General features: G+C 40.0%; 1 protein-coding gene across 3 annotated transcripts in view; it reads right to left on the reverse strand.

The window, feature by feature from the left end:
• calcrla (calcitonin receptor-like a) overlaps positions 1-16,621 on the reverse strand; it is a 57,396-nt gene that overhangs the window by 38,795 nt on the left and 1,980 nt on the right. The gene's annotated exons all lie outside the window — the stretch shown is intronic.

The following is a 16,621-nucleotide window of genomic DNA, read 5'->3' on the forward strand; positions in this document are numbered from 1 at the left end:
CACACACTCAGTATCAGCAACACAAGTCTCATGGACCTGTTCAGCTGGCAAAGCATTCACTAGCGCTTGAGGAAGTGACGAAGCGAGACCAAAACACCAAACCCTAACACTATTCCTAACTCTAACACTAAACCCAAACACTAACCCTATCCCCCAACAATTAAAACTAACACTAAACACTAACCCCTAACCCTAACACAAATCCCTAACACTAACCATTAACCCTAACACTAACCAATAACCCTAACACTAACCCCTAACACTAACCATTAACCCCAACACTAACCAATAACCCTAACACTAACCCCTAACACTAACCATTAACCCCAACACTAACCCCTAAAACTAACCAATAACCCTAACACTAACCAATAACACTAACCATTAACCCCAACACTTACCAATAACCCTAACACTAACCCTCAACACTAACCATTAACCCCAACACTAACCAATAACCCTAACACTAACCCCTAACACTAACCAATAACCCTAACACTAACACTAACCCCTAACACTAACCAATAACCCTAACACTAACCCCTCAACCATAACACTAAACTAACTATAACCCCCTAACACTAACCCCTAACACTAACCAATAACCCCAACACTAACCCCTAACATTAACCGTTACTAATTACTAACCCTAATACCTATCCTTAACCCTGACCCTAATACTAACCCCTAAGCCTTGTTAACCCCAAACTCAAACACTAACCCCCTAACCCTTAGACCCTAACACTAACCACAACAGTTATTTTAACCCCTAAACTTAACCCTAACCCCTAACACTAACCCCCAAACTTAAAACTAAACCCCAACACTAACCCCAACCTTAACACTAACCCCAACCCAAATACTAACACGAAATCAATAAACTTTAACCCTAATAATAACCTCTAAACCCTGACCCTAACACTAACCTCAGTGAATCGCCACCGGTTCACTCATTAGGGACAAACTTACACTTATAAAGAACACCTTATTAATTTTTATCACTACATTATCTGTGTAAAGCTTTTAAGCTTTTCATTGTTAAAAGTGCTATACAAACAAAAATGTATAAAAATTGAATTGAATTAAACCCTAACATAAACCTCTAACACGAACCTCCAAACCCTTACGCTAATTCTAATCCCTAACTATTAACCCCAACACTAACCAAAGAGTATTAACGTACCTAATGCTAACGCTAACCCCTAACCCTTAGACCCTAACCTTAACACTAACCTCTAAACCTAACCTTAACCCCAAACACTAAACCATAACTCTGACACTAACCCTTAAACCCTGACCTCTAACCCTAACACTAACCTCTAAACTCTAACACTAACCCCCTAACACTAATCCTAACCACCTAACACTAATCCTAACCCCTTACTATTAACCCTAACACTAACCAAAAGGTATTAACGTACCCAACGCTAATACAAACCCATAACCCTTACCAAATCCAAACACTAACCACTAACCCTTAGACCCTAACCTTAACACTAACCCCTAAACCTAACCTTAACCCCTAACCCCAAACCATAACTCTGACACTAACCCCTAACCCTTAAACCCTGACCTCTAACCCTAACACTAACCTCTAAACCCTAACACTAACCCCTACCCTAACCTTAATGCCTAACACTAAACCATAACTCGGATACTAACCCTAACCCTTAAACCCTGACCTTGAACCCTAACCGCTAAACCCTAACACTAATCCCAAACTCTAACACTAACCTCTAAATCCACTAACCCCTAATAGTAACACTTACCCCAAACCCCTTTTTAAACATACTAGCTAGCTATTTGTTTGCATAACATACTACAAGTATGCAAGTCAGCTACAAAAATTTTATTACAAACTGTTTGCAAACCATTTTACATTTCTTGATGTTATAGCTGTTGAATTTATTTCAACTTGACTTCCAACTCTGCATACATTCTCAGCAACAGAATAATTTCTATGGCATTATCAAGTGCAAGATGCTAGCCCAGAAATGGCGTTGTTCTGTTAGCATCCAGCTTTTGCATGTCAGTAAAATTTAGCTAGCTGCAGGAGAATATTGCAATTTTGTTAAATCTGTTAAAGCCATTAACACAGGTTGCTCAACATCCTCCAAAAGTGCTAAAAACATTTCACTTACATAGATAAATAGCTATCAGTAAGCTAAGTTTCAGTAAGCACCATGTTCTTACATTAAAACTAACTGAAATGGCAAACATGTGAAAAGCTCATTTGAAAAAGTATTTCATACAGATATGTGTAAAGGATGAGAATATCTTTATAGATACTCATAAAAAAAGAAAAGCGCTAACCCTGACAAAATACTTCAGTGAATGACCTGTGATCTAAAAGTGACAAGTTCAATTCAATTCAGTTCAAGTTTATTTTCAATTGACATTGTCTCAAAGCATCTCTATAAAATGTAGGAACAAAAATTTAAATATGTGTGTTTATCTGTGATGAGGAGCCTGAGGTGGCCATCTCCCTGTGATGGTATGAGGAAGAAACCTTAGAAGAACCAGACTCAAAAAGGGAACCCATCGTTGTTTAGGGGGATATCAAGAATGTGATTATAAATCATTAAAACATTACAAATATCGGAGTGAGAAATGTGATGATGTCCTTTCTACGGTTTTATACAGTCAGTTGGATTTGTTGAACCAAGAGCTCCTGAGCAACTCATAAATTAGTTCAAAATCTGAGATCATTATAGATTCAACACCAACTCCTCCATGCCAGAGCCTTTCAGTGTTCATTGATGGAGAAACAGCATGTGTAGAATGTTTTTTGAGTGTTGGTAAGAGGTTGTTTATCCAATGTCTGAAATCTTCCTGATGTGAGATCGAACTGGTAAATCTAGGGAAGTGGTAGCTCAGTTTTTAAGATGTCAGGCTTCTAATCAGACAGTGGTAAGTTCAAATCCCAGCACCACCAAGTTTTCACTGCTGGGCCCCTCAGTAAGGTTCTTAATCCTGTACTGCTCAGTTGTATAAATAATAAAATCGCTGTTGCTTTGATGAAAAGGCATTTGCCAAATGTTACAAGTTTTACCATTAAACAAATGGTTTTTAACACATTCCAGCTGCCTGAACTGAAAAAAAAAACAACAGCCGAGAACATCTATAAATAGTATTATAGTTTTTCAAGAGCACGATTTACAAGCTAAGATGTCGATCATTGATCTTAGTTGGATCCGAGACATATAAATTCCACAGAATGAGCAATGCACAGCATTTTTACAGCATTCTGCAGACTTACATTTCCAGAGCTACTTACATTTATCTTATTCCTATAACTGAGCAACTACGGAGTTAAGGGCCTTGTTTAGGGGCCCGGTAGTGGCTAAGATTTAAACTCATGATCTACGGCTCCAAAGTACAATGCCTTAACTACTAAGTTACCACATCCCCATGCAGTAGTGGTCCTCCCATTCTTTGGATAGGATGCCAAAATACGCTATTTTAAATCAAGCGAGTTGGAGTGTCATGAAAACAGGTTGGAACGAGTGAGTAGGATCAAGAAGTAATGAAAATGTATTTAGATATCTAATCTATAATGCACTTCTAAAACAAAACAATCCCAAATGCCAGCTGTGAATAAACACCACATGCTAATGGGGAAAAATAAATTGACATATACAGCATTTGGCAGATGCTCTTTTGTATCCTGGGCGACTTACAATAATGTCATTTATACACTTGGGCATTTGAGGGTTAAGGGCCCTGCTCAAATGCCCAAGAGTGGCAGATGGGTGGTGCTGGAATTTGAACCAATGATCTTTCAATCTAAAATCCAGTGCTGTAACCATTGAGCCACCATTTCTTATACAAAATTGTAAAACGATTGTAAAATGAAAGAATTTACGAGTTCATAGATGAATGAGTGTGTAAAGCCATTTTAAAGGACAATAAAATATTTGTTTCATCTTAAATTGGTTGCCGAACAGAAAAACTATGATGATCTAAAACACACTGCACCCCTGTAGAGCTTGGCTCATCCTATACACACCCTGCCAGACTAGACGTCATTATACCCCAGTACTTTACACCTCATTGTTGCAGGATTATACCGTAGCACATAAACCAGAATTTCAGGTCTCTATGTGATCACACAAGTTACCATTATAGTAGTTACGTACAGAAGTGATGGTGTCGTGCTGTCACCTCAGGATTTATCCGTACCTACAGGGAGCCAGCAGAACAAATATAATGGAGCATTTATTAGGGTATTATTTTGACATGCTGCTGGATTTTGAATGTTTTAAAGTGCTAATGTATTAACAGCAATCAAATGTTTCATTAATCAGCAAGGCTTCCAGTATTAAAGTACTGATCCACAAGCAGAAAGGGAAGTTCTTGTTTTTTCTTTTCTTTGCTTTGGCACCATCATAGATTTCATCTTCGCTGTTCGCCGCTGTACTGTTCATATTCCGTTGATCGTCGTTGCCGTAGTGGTGAAAGTAAATGGAAACAAAAGCTAAAACTGGGTCTCGTTTATGTCCTTTTTTTCTGGACACCATCACAAGAACAGTGCATGTGACTTCCATTTGTCTTAAACGTGGAAAGAGGAACATACTGTAACAAGCATAAAGAAGCAACCACACAACTTCGTTTTTTACTTAGGGATTCATTTAACAAATTATGTCTCTCATGACTCAAGGTCACAAATCCAATTCCCAGCAAGCATCATGGCAAACATGACCACCACAATGTACAACACTCAGTCACCGCCCTACTGATCCATCACATATTTACAGTATATAAATGTGAATGTCTTTTGGCAGGTTCCCAGGACTTATCCAGGACTACTTATAACAATCTTATTTATACAGCTAAGCAGTTGTGGGTTAAGCATCTTGCTCATAAACCCAGGGGCAGATTGGTGGTGCTGGAATTTGAACTCACAACCCTATGAGCAGAGAGCTAATGCCTTATACCACTGAGCCACCACTTCCCTAATACACCTGTTCTCAATTATACACTCATACACAGTACTCCAAACTCATTCACAACAGGAAATCTTACTCATGGTTTGTTTCCATACACATGACTTACCAAGATCTTACCTTAGATCTTTTACTTCCCTTTGAGGATGGATTTGGACTGTAATTAATATCAACAGTCTGTTAGAATGGCTCAGGGCCACAGTTTGCATGAACAGCTTTGTATTATGTGCCTATCACTGAACACCTCAACAATGATGGAACTGTAATGAATGGACATTTGGTGTTTACTCATAATCTTACATTCCAGTGCTCATGTTAGTTCTCACTCTCCAGTGTTCTGTATTGTTTCAAAGACTATAATCACACTCTTGATGTCACCCAAATGAGGATGGGTTCCCCTTTTGAGTCTGGTTCCTCTCAAGGTTTCTTTCTCGTGGGATCTCATGGACTTTTTCCATGAGATTGCCACTGACTCACTCATTAGAGATAAACTGACAATTATAAGGAACAAACTTACACACCTTTATAACCTCTGTATATCTGTAAAGCAGCTTTGAGACAACATGCATTGCTAAAAGTGCTCTACAAATACAAATAAAATGTACATTTTTTTTATTTTTTTTTAGTTTAATAGTTTTTTAAATCCTAGCCCAGTGTATCCCATTTGTGCATTGCCAGACTGTTAATCTTATACTATGACTTGTGTTTTAGGTTTGTCTGCGTTTGTTTAGGAAAAAATCCGAACCTTCATTTGCATCTAAAAGTGTTTTAACATCTTGACACCGTCGCACTCTTACGAATGTGAAAGAAATAAGTAACTAAATAACCAACTTGCAACTTAATAAATTAAACCAAACCACAAAAGCTGTAGTGTTACAGGAATAGAGGCAATTAGTCTTACGTCATTGGTTCAATGCTTTAGCAGGTGTAGCTTGCACAAGCTGTTTTTCTGCACTTTTACACATGCTTGTTCATCAAATTGACGCTCAGAGGCTCTGCGATTTATCATTAAACAGCATTTGTGAAGGGCACAGGCGTTTGGATTTCTGTTTTGAACGAAAAAATACGATGCAGTTCATTCACCAATTCATCGTTACCTGTTATCGTGAAAGAGATTTTAGTGTCACTGGCTAGGGTTCGGCCATGTCCACACTAATAGGTTTTCGTTTGAAAATGCATATTTTTCTCTACGTTTCTGACCTTTTGTTCACACTGAGACAGTGTTTTCATTCAAGTTTTTTGCATCGCAGTGTGGACTGTGAAAATGGAGGCTTTCGAAAAACGATGATGCATTTTTTGTCAATTCGATTTATTTATAATACATTTTTATTTGTATCTCACTTTAAATGATGGACATTGACTCAAAGCAGCTTTACAGAGATAAATCATTCATAAAGAATTTATAAGTTTGTTCGGTATAATTGTAAACCCTAGGGGAAATGATGCAGGTCGAAGTTTTCGCGGATGCTGAACGTTTTTAAATGTTTTTAAAAGTTTTAGTGTAGACTAACCTTGAATGTACCTTGAAGGTAGCTGTTTTGCAGTGAATAGATTTCTAACAACATTCTAGCATCTGAATGAGCTTTAAGCTCATTTTAAGCTCATTCTCCTCCAGACATTTGAGGAAATGAAACTTCTTTTCCTCTGCTGATTCTTGCTTGAGCAGTGATTGCTACTTTCACATTAACTACGTTTTCACATTTTCACAAGTTTCACCTTACACAATTCTCAGTTTGTTGTATATTCTTCTGTTGTTTATGTGCTGTCTATCTCTTTTGGTTGATGTCAAGGAAAGGCACAGAGATATTTTTGTATCCAGACAGATGGCATGGTGGAATCGTTGCCAGTCTCCTTTGAAAAAATTAGCAACCGGCACAACAACCGGATATGATATCGCACACCGGTGTTAAAAGATTACCCTCTGTATCCTATAGGCAGCGACACAAACCCAAATCAGGAAGATGGTGTTCTGGTTTTATATTCTTTCAAAGATGTATCAATCACCAATCGGGTTTTAATCTTTAAACAAGTGATAAAAAATATATAAAGGTTATAGGTAGTAGCTCAGGTGGTAGGTTAAGGCCTTGGATTTCAGCTTGAATGATCACAAGTTCAAATCCCATCAGCGCCAAGTTACCCCTGCTGGGCCCTTGAGCAAGGCCCTTCATGTGTAAGTCACTTTGGATAAGGCTGTCCAAAAGCCATAAATGTAATGATTAAGAAGGTCAAAAGTTGTTAAGGGCTAGCTCAGTGATGCTTAGTTATGATGTTGGACTTCTGATTAGAATATCATGAGTTCAAATCCCACTACCACTACGCTGCAACTGCTGGGCCCTCAACCCTTAACTCTTATAATGTGAGTCAATGGAAGGAAAAGTGTATTGTGACCGTCCCTTTAATACGGGCTCAGGAAATCAATTTGCTCTGCTTTATGATATCATCATCTTTTTTTAAGTTTGCCTTCTTGGGCACTGCATTCCATTCTTGTTTTCAGTACATGAACATGCACTCTGCAGGACATCACATGAAAGAGAGGCATGTTACACAACATCCTTCCTCATCATGGGAATCTTGCTGAGTGCCCACATCCGTGCTGCGTGGTGTAAAAGGGTTCACAATCATGGCAGAAGAACAATAGGGCATGAAGTGTAAAAGCATGTTATATATATATATATATATGTATTTATTATTTATTTATTTTCCCCTCTTTGTGTTTGCATGCAGAAGGGTGTGCAAGCCTGGGAGAAAACAAAACCTTGGCATGCGGATGGCTCATTGAGCGTTTCTCACGATGTATCATCAGCCACCCACACGTTCACCTACTCTGAATACAGGCGCTCTCTCTCTCCATTTCATCATTTACATCATCAGCCTGTTTTCTGCTTTCAATTTCTCTTCTAAATCTCAACATCTGGCTGACCCCGCCATGTTGTCTGACCCAATATGGTCTTAAGTTTTATGTCACAGTAATAAATAACAGCTAGCAAACACACAGAGGGGAAAAAGGAATCATCCAGGACTAGAGTCATTTATGGGGATGCAAGCCTTCAGAGCACATTATTCTCCAGAGGTAAGAAACTAGGGCACAACATAACGGTCACTGAGCTAACACGAGTAATGCAGGATGGCAAACCATTTCCTGGAAGTCAGCGTTGAAAGTGACCACGGAAATGCCATCGTAACAAAATACACTGTTCTTAGATTCTGATTCGTGGATTTCTCCAATCAAGTCAGAACTTTCTGATTGTTGTGGGCAAAAAAGTATAAAAAAATATATCACAGGTAAAAACCACATTAGGATCCACTTTTGAAATATAAGAAAGGGATTTAGAAACACGGATGTACCCATGGAAACCAAAAATGGATATGAAAAAAAAAGAACAAGTGAGGAGATTCTGAGAAGATCTCCAACTGTACAGTTATGGTGTGCTGCATGATCACTCATTGGATTGTTGCATGGATATGGAAACGGTGTTAGCTGGTAGGTAAGTGGTAGCTTAGTGGTGATAGGTGGTAGGGAAGTGAAAGTTTAGTGGTGGTTGCTGGTATGTGAGTGGTACCTTAGTGGTGGTAGATGATAAGTAAATGCAAGGTCAAAGGCGGTGGCTGTCAGGTAAGTGGTAGCTTAGAGGTGGTAAATGGTAGGTAAGTGGCGGTTCAGCAGTTGTAGCTTGTATGTGTCAGGCTGCAGACGCGGAAGCAGATAAAGTCCAATCATGTTCTTTATTAAGGTGCAAAAAACAAAACACTCATACACCAATGAAAACAAAAGCAAACCCAGACATCCGCTCGTAACGAAGTATCCACTATGAGCGCGAATGTCAAACGCCTAATCCCAATGCAAGTAAAGCTTTCGGCAATGAGTACTTCAATAAGGAAATGGAGTTCGGAGAAATAGCCAGCGGTGAATCCCGGCGTTTGAGCAGCCACGCGATTTTCCTGCATGACAATACAACGACCGACAGCCTGTGACTCAAGAACGTGAGTTTATGTAGTCTGATCTTTCATGAGCCACAGCTGTCGGTAATCTTGGAAAGCAGCGTGACTGCTATCGAAGGGGGGCGTGGCAGGGTGGATCTCTGACAGCAACAGACGGGGGCGTGGCAGGGTGAATCCCTGACAGCTACAGAGGGGGGCGTGGCAGGGTGAATCCCTGACAGCTACAGAGGGGGGCGTGGCAGGGTGAATCCCTGACAGTATGTAAGTGGTAGCTTAATGGTGGTAGATGGTACTTAAATTGCAGATAAGATGTAGTAGCTGGTAGGGAAGAGGTATCTTTGTGCTGATAGTTGTTAGGAAGTGGTAGGTCAGTTGGTTGTAATGTGATGGTGATAGAGGGTAGGGAAGTGGCAGGTCAGTGGTGGTAGTGGTGGGGAGGTTCTAGCTCAGTGGTTAAGACATTGGACTCTGGTTGGGAAAGTTTGAGTTTGAATCCCAACACAACAATTGCTGGGCCCTTGTGCATGGTCCTGAAACCTCAACTGCTTGCTGGTAAGTCATTCTAGATAAGAACATCTTTTAAATGCCGTAAATGTAGTCGGTGAGGAAATGGTACCAAAGTGATGGTACTTGGTAGAAAAGTGGTAGCTCAGTGGTGGTCATTTTTAGGGTAGCTCAGCTGTGGTAGTTAGGGAAGGGGTAGCTCAGTAGTGGTAGTTATTAGGGAAGGGGTAGCTCAGTAGTGGTAGTTGTTAGGGAAGTGACAGCTCATTGGATATAGTTGGTAGGGAAGAGGCACCTTAATGCTGATTGTTTGTAGGGTAGTAGTAGCCTAGTGGTGGTAGCTGGTAAGAAAGTAGAAGTTAAATGGTTAAGACAGTGGACCCTTTGCATAGTTGTGAGTTTGAATCCCAGCACCTCCATGTTGCCACTGCTGGGCCCTTGAGCAAGTTCCTTAACCTTTAACTGATCAGTTGTATAAATTAGCAAATTATTGTTGCTCTGAATAAGGGTGTCTGCCAAATGCCATATATATAAATAAATGATGGCCCTTGGCAAACACCCTTATTCAACAAAATCTTTCTCATTTATACAACTGACTGTTAAGGGCCTTGCTCAAGGGCCTAGCAGAGATGTAACCACTGAGCTTAGTTTCTGTATTGTATAATAGATCCTACCCAGTGTAACAAAAGACATGCATCTGGTATTCCACCAAGTTCATTTTTAGACCCCTTGTTATTCCTGATTTTAGCTCCTACAGATACTTTCACACTTTTGAATTCTTCAGGCCATCATTGTGATTTCAACTCGGAAGGCAATTATTTATTTATAAAATGATATCATTTATAAAATGATTATGGTTCAATACAAGATGGTTTATTTTAAAACAATGTAACATCATCTTTATCCTACATGTGCACAATTGGTCGCAGCATCTGCAACACAGGGCCAAAGCCTTACTTTCCTACGACAGAAACCCGAAATTGCCCTGGTAATTTGCTTTCCCTTCCTAAACGATGTGGAAACGTTGCCACTTGCTCGAGGGCTCTTAGTTGATCAGGGCCAGCAGAGAATTGGATTTCCTTCAACTCTGGACAGAAACGTGTAATGGGATTTCACAAGTTTTGTTGTACAGCCAAAACACTTTTTCATGGTATGACAGCTCTTACACAGTCGATGTCTCCTTCCCAGTACCAGTTTTGTCTTTCTAATTTATATAAAATCCCAAATGTCAAAAAGCACTGTCCATCTGCAAATCTGTAAAATAATGTGGTTATGAACTTGATATGGTTTTGTTGGGAATCAGATAAGGTTCTATTTTAGTTTTTCATAGTATACGATCAAATTAGACACTTTTCCAAGCCAACAGAAGTTGTTGTTGTTACAGGTAGCAAGGTTGAGAATATTCACCATATAACGATATACCATTCAGCTAACCAAACAAGAACCAAATCTTTTAAACTGAATATAATGCTCATGTACTTTATTGCCTACCAAAAAAAGAGATTTATTTTCCTCAAATCAATAGAATTTCATTAAAATGTGGAAAAAAAAACAATTATAATAATAATAAAATATTAAATAATTATTTGAAAGAATACATCACCCATACCCATAGGTTTGATGTGAGAGCATTTTAGAGGGCAACTCAAGATCTTCTACACACTTTCAACCCATGTAAAGCATATCTTCATAGAGCTGGTTTTGTGCCCAGGTGCACTGTCATGATGAAACAGGTTTTGTGTGAAGAGACAATTCCATGCGACCACATCCAAAGATCACCAATACAATACACTTTGTGCTAAGTTTGGGGAAGAATCACAAACGGCCACATGACCTAAATAGTATGTGTGGTTGCTGTAGGCTACACCAGAGCTTTGTATAATTTAGGACCGGATGCCTAGGATGCCTTGTGCTAATCTGATTCCTAAATAAACTTTGTGACAGGTTCTTTAGTCAGATTATAACCAACCAGTGTCAGATTGCAGATTGTGTGTTTTTAGTGTGGAAATATCCAAGCGGCTCCTGCAGATTTTGGGTCTGTCTGTCTGTCTGTCTGTCTGTCTGTCTGTCTGTCTGTCTGTCTGTCTGTCTGTCTGTCTGTCTGTCTGTCTATCTATCTATCTATCTATCTATCTATCTATCTATCTATCTATCTATCTATCCATCCATCCATCCATCCATCCATCCATCCATCTATCCATCCATCCATCCATCCAGCCATCAATCCATCCAGCTAGCTATCTAGATTTCTACTGTAGCTAGCTTATTCCTAAATAAACTTTGTGACAGATTAATCAGTCCAGTTATACCCAGTGTCAGAGTCCAGGTTGTGTGTTTGTCTTTTTTGGAAGTGGTAGCTCAGTGATTAAAGCTCTGGGTTACTGAGCAGAAGGTTGGGGGTTCAGCCACCAGTATCGCCAAGCTTCCACTCCTAGGACCTTGAGCAAGGCCCTTAACCCTCTGTGCACCGGAGACTGAGCTGTGCCCTGCCCCCAGCTTTCTAACATCAGCAGGATATGCAAAGAGAGCATTTCAGTGTGCATGTGTATACACATTTTATACAGTGCTCTATGCATTGTCTAAAATGAAGGTTAGTCTATACAATGTTTGGAAAGCCATCTGAGATATGGGTGATTTTCCAAATTGCAATGAAATCAACCAACATGGTGAGTAAACACAAAAGAATATTCAACTACTAACATTCATAGACAGAGTGTAGATATAGAACAGGGAACTCTTGGCCGTCTGGAGTTAAATTTTAACTCTGAGACTGTACCCATTTGTCTACCTGTGTCTGTTTTTTTTTTTGTTTTTTTTGAAAATGCACCCAAGCACGGCGTCTTCTACTACCACTGAGACGAGTGTAAAAAACACACAAAAAACTCCACAGACGCATGAGAAAACACTTCTGTCCATCAACTTATCACAATGAAGGATTCAATGTTTAATGCCTCATCGGTATCCTCTCAGGCCCTCGTGTACTATAACCTCCCAGCATTAAAATAAGCGCGAGCAGCTGAAATAGTCAAGAGATTTGTTTAGTTTGCAAGCCAGGGTCTCAGGAGTGGACAGGACTCTTGTGTTTACTGCGTTAATCCTGCGGTTGTGTGTTTGTGCGAGAGAGTGTGGGCGCACAATAGAAGCTATCTCGATGGGTTATGCAAATCAGTCCTCGCTGCATGCAAACAAGGCTGAGCTACAACACGGGGCGAAGGGTGATTCGCTGAGTGAGAAAACAAACGCATGTTATGTGTCATCCGGCGTCCTGCACTGAAGGCATTAAGGCTTAGCATTAAAGCCTAGCATGACAGCTCCTCGTTAATAAAGCCTACACATCACATTCCCCCAAAAGGCTTCAAAGAAAACGAGTGATCTGACAGCTGCTAGTGGTGTTGGGTGTTTTTTTTTTCTACTGATAACTGCATGAAGGTACTTCTTTGGTTCTGTTTTTCCACCATCCAGCTTCCCACACAGATAAACTTCACTTCCTTCAAGTTATGTGTCATCGTGGCCATCTGTAGCTCTCCGCTAACCCGGGCTACAAATAACCAGGAATAAATACCCTCGCTTGCTGAACACATGCCTCAGATATACTACGTCTCCCTGGACCTGGAGAAAATCGAGCCGAAGTCTATTATTACAACGTCAGAACGTCTATTCTGGAGGACTTCTGTCTAAATTGGCTGTTCCAGGAATAAGCTACTATAAGTGACTCACACTAGCATGTTTGTGCTTACGTTAGCAAATGCTAATCAGCGATTCTGTACGAGTTTCGATCGAGCGATCTTATTTCTATGCAAATGAGATATGAGTCTAAAAAAAAAAAAAAAAAAACAACGCGCATGGAAACACTTCTATTTTGCACGTGGGCTGATATTTCTTTAGTCCCCACTTCACTTCAGTGATTCATTGTTAAAAGTGGAAAAAAACAGTGCAGTGTGGCCTCTCATTACATGTATGTAGGCCATGTTAACAAAATAAATTCACTAAATTTATAATGGTTTTAATGGTCATTTAAACAAAAAACACCTATCTAATGTTCAAGTGTCCACATACTTTTGGCCACTGTAGTGTAATTTAATAGCATGCATAGATTTTAAATGCAGTTTTACCCTATTCAATGTATGATCTATCTATCTATCTATCTATCTATCTATCTATCTATCTATCTATCTATCTATCTATCTATCTATCTATCTATCTATCTATCTATCTATCTATCTATCTATCTATCAAAAAAATTACACACACACCAGCGCAGTGAGACAAATACACAACGATAAAGCTAAACACACTGACACATCTGTGAGGCTGGAGACTGTTTACTTAATGCAGATTGATGTGTTCTATCAAGGCCATCACCACTACACACACACACACACACACACACACACACACACACACACACACACACACACACACACACATTGCAGACTTTAAACTTCCTGCGCTTTACTAAACACATTGTGTAAACAAGTGAGAGTGTTCGAGCTTTAAATCGACTACCAACAGAGGCACATGAGCTCCTGATTATTACACACATATACACACACACACATATACACACACACACACACACACACACACACACACACACACTTATTTTAGCATAAACAGCCCACTAAAGGTATGTTGGCATGGATATGTTTAAAACTGATACATAATTATTTGGATGACTTTATTTGAATTAGTCTCTCTGACATCTCTCTTTTTGTCTCCTTGTCTCTCTGTCTTTCTCTCTGTCTCCCTACTTCTTTCTATCTCTTTCTATTTACCTCTTTTTGTCTGTCTTTCCATTGTCTCTGTGTCTCTCTGTCTCTCTCTTTGTCTCCCTGTCCCTCTCTGTTTGACTCTCTTTTTTTCTTCCTGTCTCTCTTCCTGACTCTGTGTCTCCCTGCCTCTCTTTTTGTCTCCCTGTCTGACTCTCTCTTTGTCTGTCTCTTTGTCTCCCTGTCTCTCTCTCTCTCTCTTTCTCTCTCTCTCTCTCTCTCTCTCTCTCTCTCTCTCTCTCTCTCTCTCTCTCTCTCTCTCTCTCTCTTTGACTCTGTTCCCCTGTCTCTCTCTGTCTAACTCTCTTTGACTCCCTGTCTCTGTCTATGACTGTGTCTCCCTGTCTCTTTCTCTGTCTAACTCTTTGTCTCCCTGCCTCTCTCTCTCTCTCTCTCCGTCACTCTCTGTCTTTGTCTCCCTATTGCTCTCTGTCTGTCTCTCTCTGTCTCTCTCTATCTCTTTCTCTGCCAGCCACTCTACCAGTCTCTTACATTTTGTCTTCCTGTCTTTTTGTCTTTCTTTCTGTCTTCCTTATTCTGTCTCTGTGTATCCTCTTTCTTTCTCTTTGCCTCTCTGTCACTCGCTGTCATTTTTTCTCTCTTTCTGCCACTCTCTGTCTGTCTGTTTTTCTCTCTCCATTTCTCTCTCTCTCTCTCTCTCTCTCTCTCTCTCTCTCTCTCTCTCTCTCTCTCTCTCTCTTTCTCTTCCCACCTCTCTCTCTCTCTCCACTCCACCACTCCATCTATTTTTCTCTATCTGTGTATCTCAAGCAGGATGAGAGTCATGGTAATGTCTCAGTTGTTCTCTGCAATGTCGCCCAGTCTCACTTTGTTCCACACACATTTAAGCTTTACTGACATTTCTGCTCTTTCCTCTCTCTCTCTCTCTCTTTCGCTCTCTCTCTCACACACACACACACACACACACACACACACACACACACACACACACACACACAGTAATTCAGATATGCAGATGTCCAACAGACAAATCAACAGTTCCCTTTAACAGCTCTAAATGAATTACATGACGTGATTTATTCGGCTCCCATGGCACGTCGCTCTGTCTCCGATCCAGCTGTCGCCATTATAGAAGAATGAAACAGGAGTTTTCCTTTATCCACATGTTTAGTTTGTGTTTCTGAACACCTCGGAGCGTCCTCCGTAAAGTGCCCTGAAAAACTAGAGCTTGTCATCTGTGTACAAGGAATTTCTCTTTCGTCATTCAAAGGAAAAGACGCCAAATCTGAACAAAGCTTCTTGAAAAGATTCTCCTCTGACTTCATTTACTTTTAGGGCACTCTTACATAAAGACACACACACACACACACACACACACACACCCCTACACACACTTATTTCCAAGCTTATTAGTCCTGCTCTTAGCAAGATATAGGAAATCAGCAACACACACCACTTTAAACACGTTACATTATACAGTACAGTACATTATAAGGGCGAAAGTATTTGGACACCTGACATTTTTTTACTTTACTTACTTACCAACCAATGTCAGATTGCAGATTGTGTGTTTTTAGTGTGGAAATATCCAAGCGGCTCCTGCAGATTCTGGGTCTGTCTGTCTGTCTGTCTGTCTGTCTGTCTGTCTGTCTGTCTGTCTGTCTGTCTGTCTGTCTGTCTATCTATCTATCTATCTATCTATCTATCTATCTATCTATCTATCTATCTATCTATCTATCTATCCATCCATCCATCCATCCATCCATCTATCTATCCATCCATCAATCTATGGTTAGCAGACACTGTCCTGTGTATATTCATTGTACATCTAATACTGTTGTTTTTTTGCACAACTTATTTACACCATGAAACTAAAGAAATCTCTTACACAAGCTACCTCATCCATCTAAAAAGTGGAAATTACACACAATCATATTTTTTATTATTAAGTTCTTATAAATATCGGGACACCTGACTTTTCCAGACATCGATGGTTCTTTTCAAAACTGTTACCACAAAGGTGGAGGAAGATGATTGTATAGAATGTCTATGGTGCAGTTTTCTTCACTTGAACTGAGAGACTTAAACCAGTTCCATGACAATATCCCAAAACCAGCTCAATGAAAATATGCTGTACATGGGTTGGTGCGGATGATCTCCTGCTATAGAGCTTAAACCCTATTTATGAAGGTGAACCACAGACCTCCTCACCTCACCTACATCAGTACCTGATTTTACTAAAACCCTTGTGGCTGAATGAGCACAAATCTCCACAAAATAGTTTTATTTTTTATTATAGGATGTGAATAAGTTTAATGTACTTGGCTCCCTGGTGGTCTAGTGGTTAGGATGCGGCTCTCTCACCGCTGCGGCCCGGGTTCGATCCCCGGTCAGGGAACCAACCCCAGCCATTAGGGTTGCACAAGCCTTAGTGCCGGTCCCAAGCCCGGATAAATGGGGAGGGTTGCGTTAGGAAGGGCAACCAGCGTAAATACATGTGCC

Source organism: Silurus aristotelis (assembly GCF_946808225.1).
Source record: "Silurus aristotelis genome assembly, chromosome: 3".
Classification (NCBI taxonomy): Eukaryota; Metazoa; Chordata; class Actinopteri; order Siluriformes; family Siluridae; genus Silurus; species Silurus aristotelis.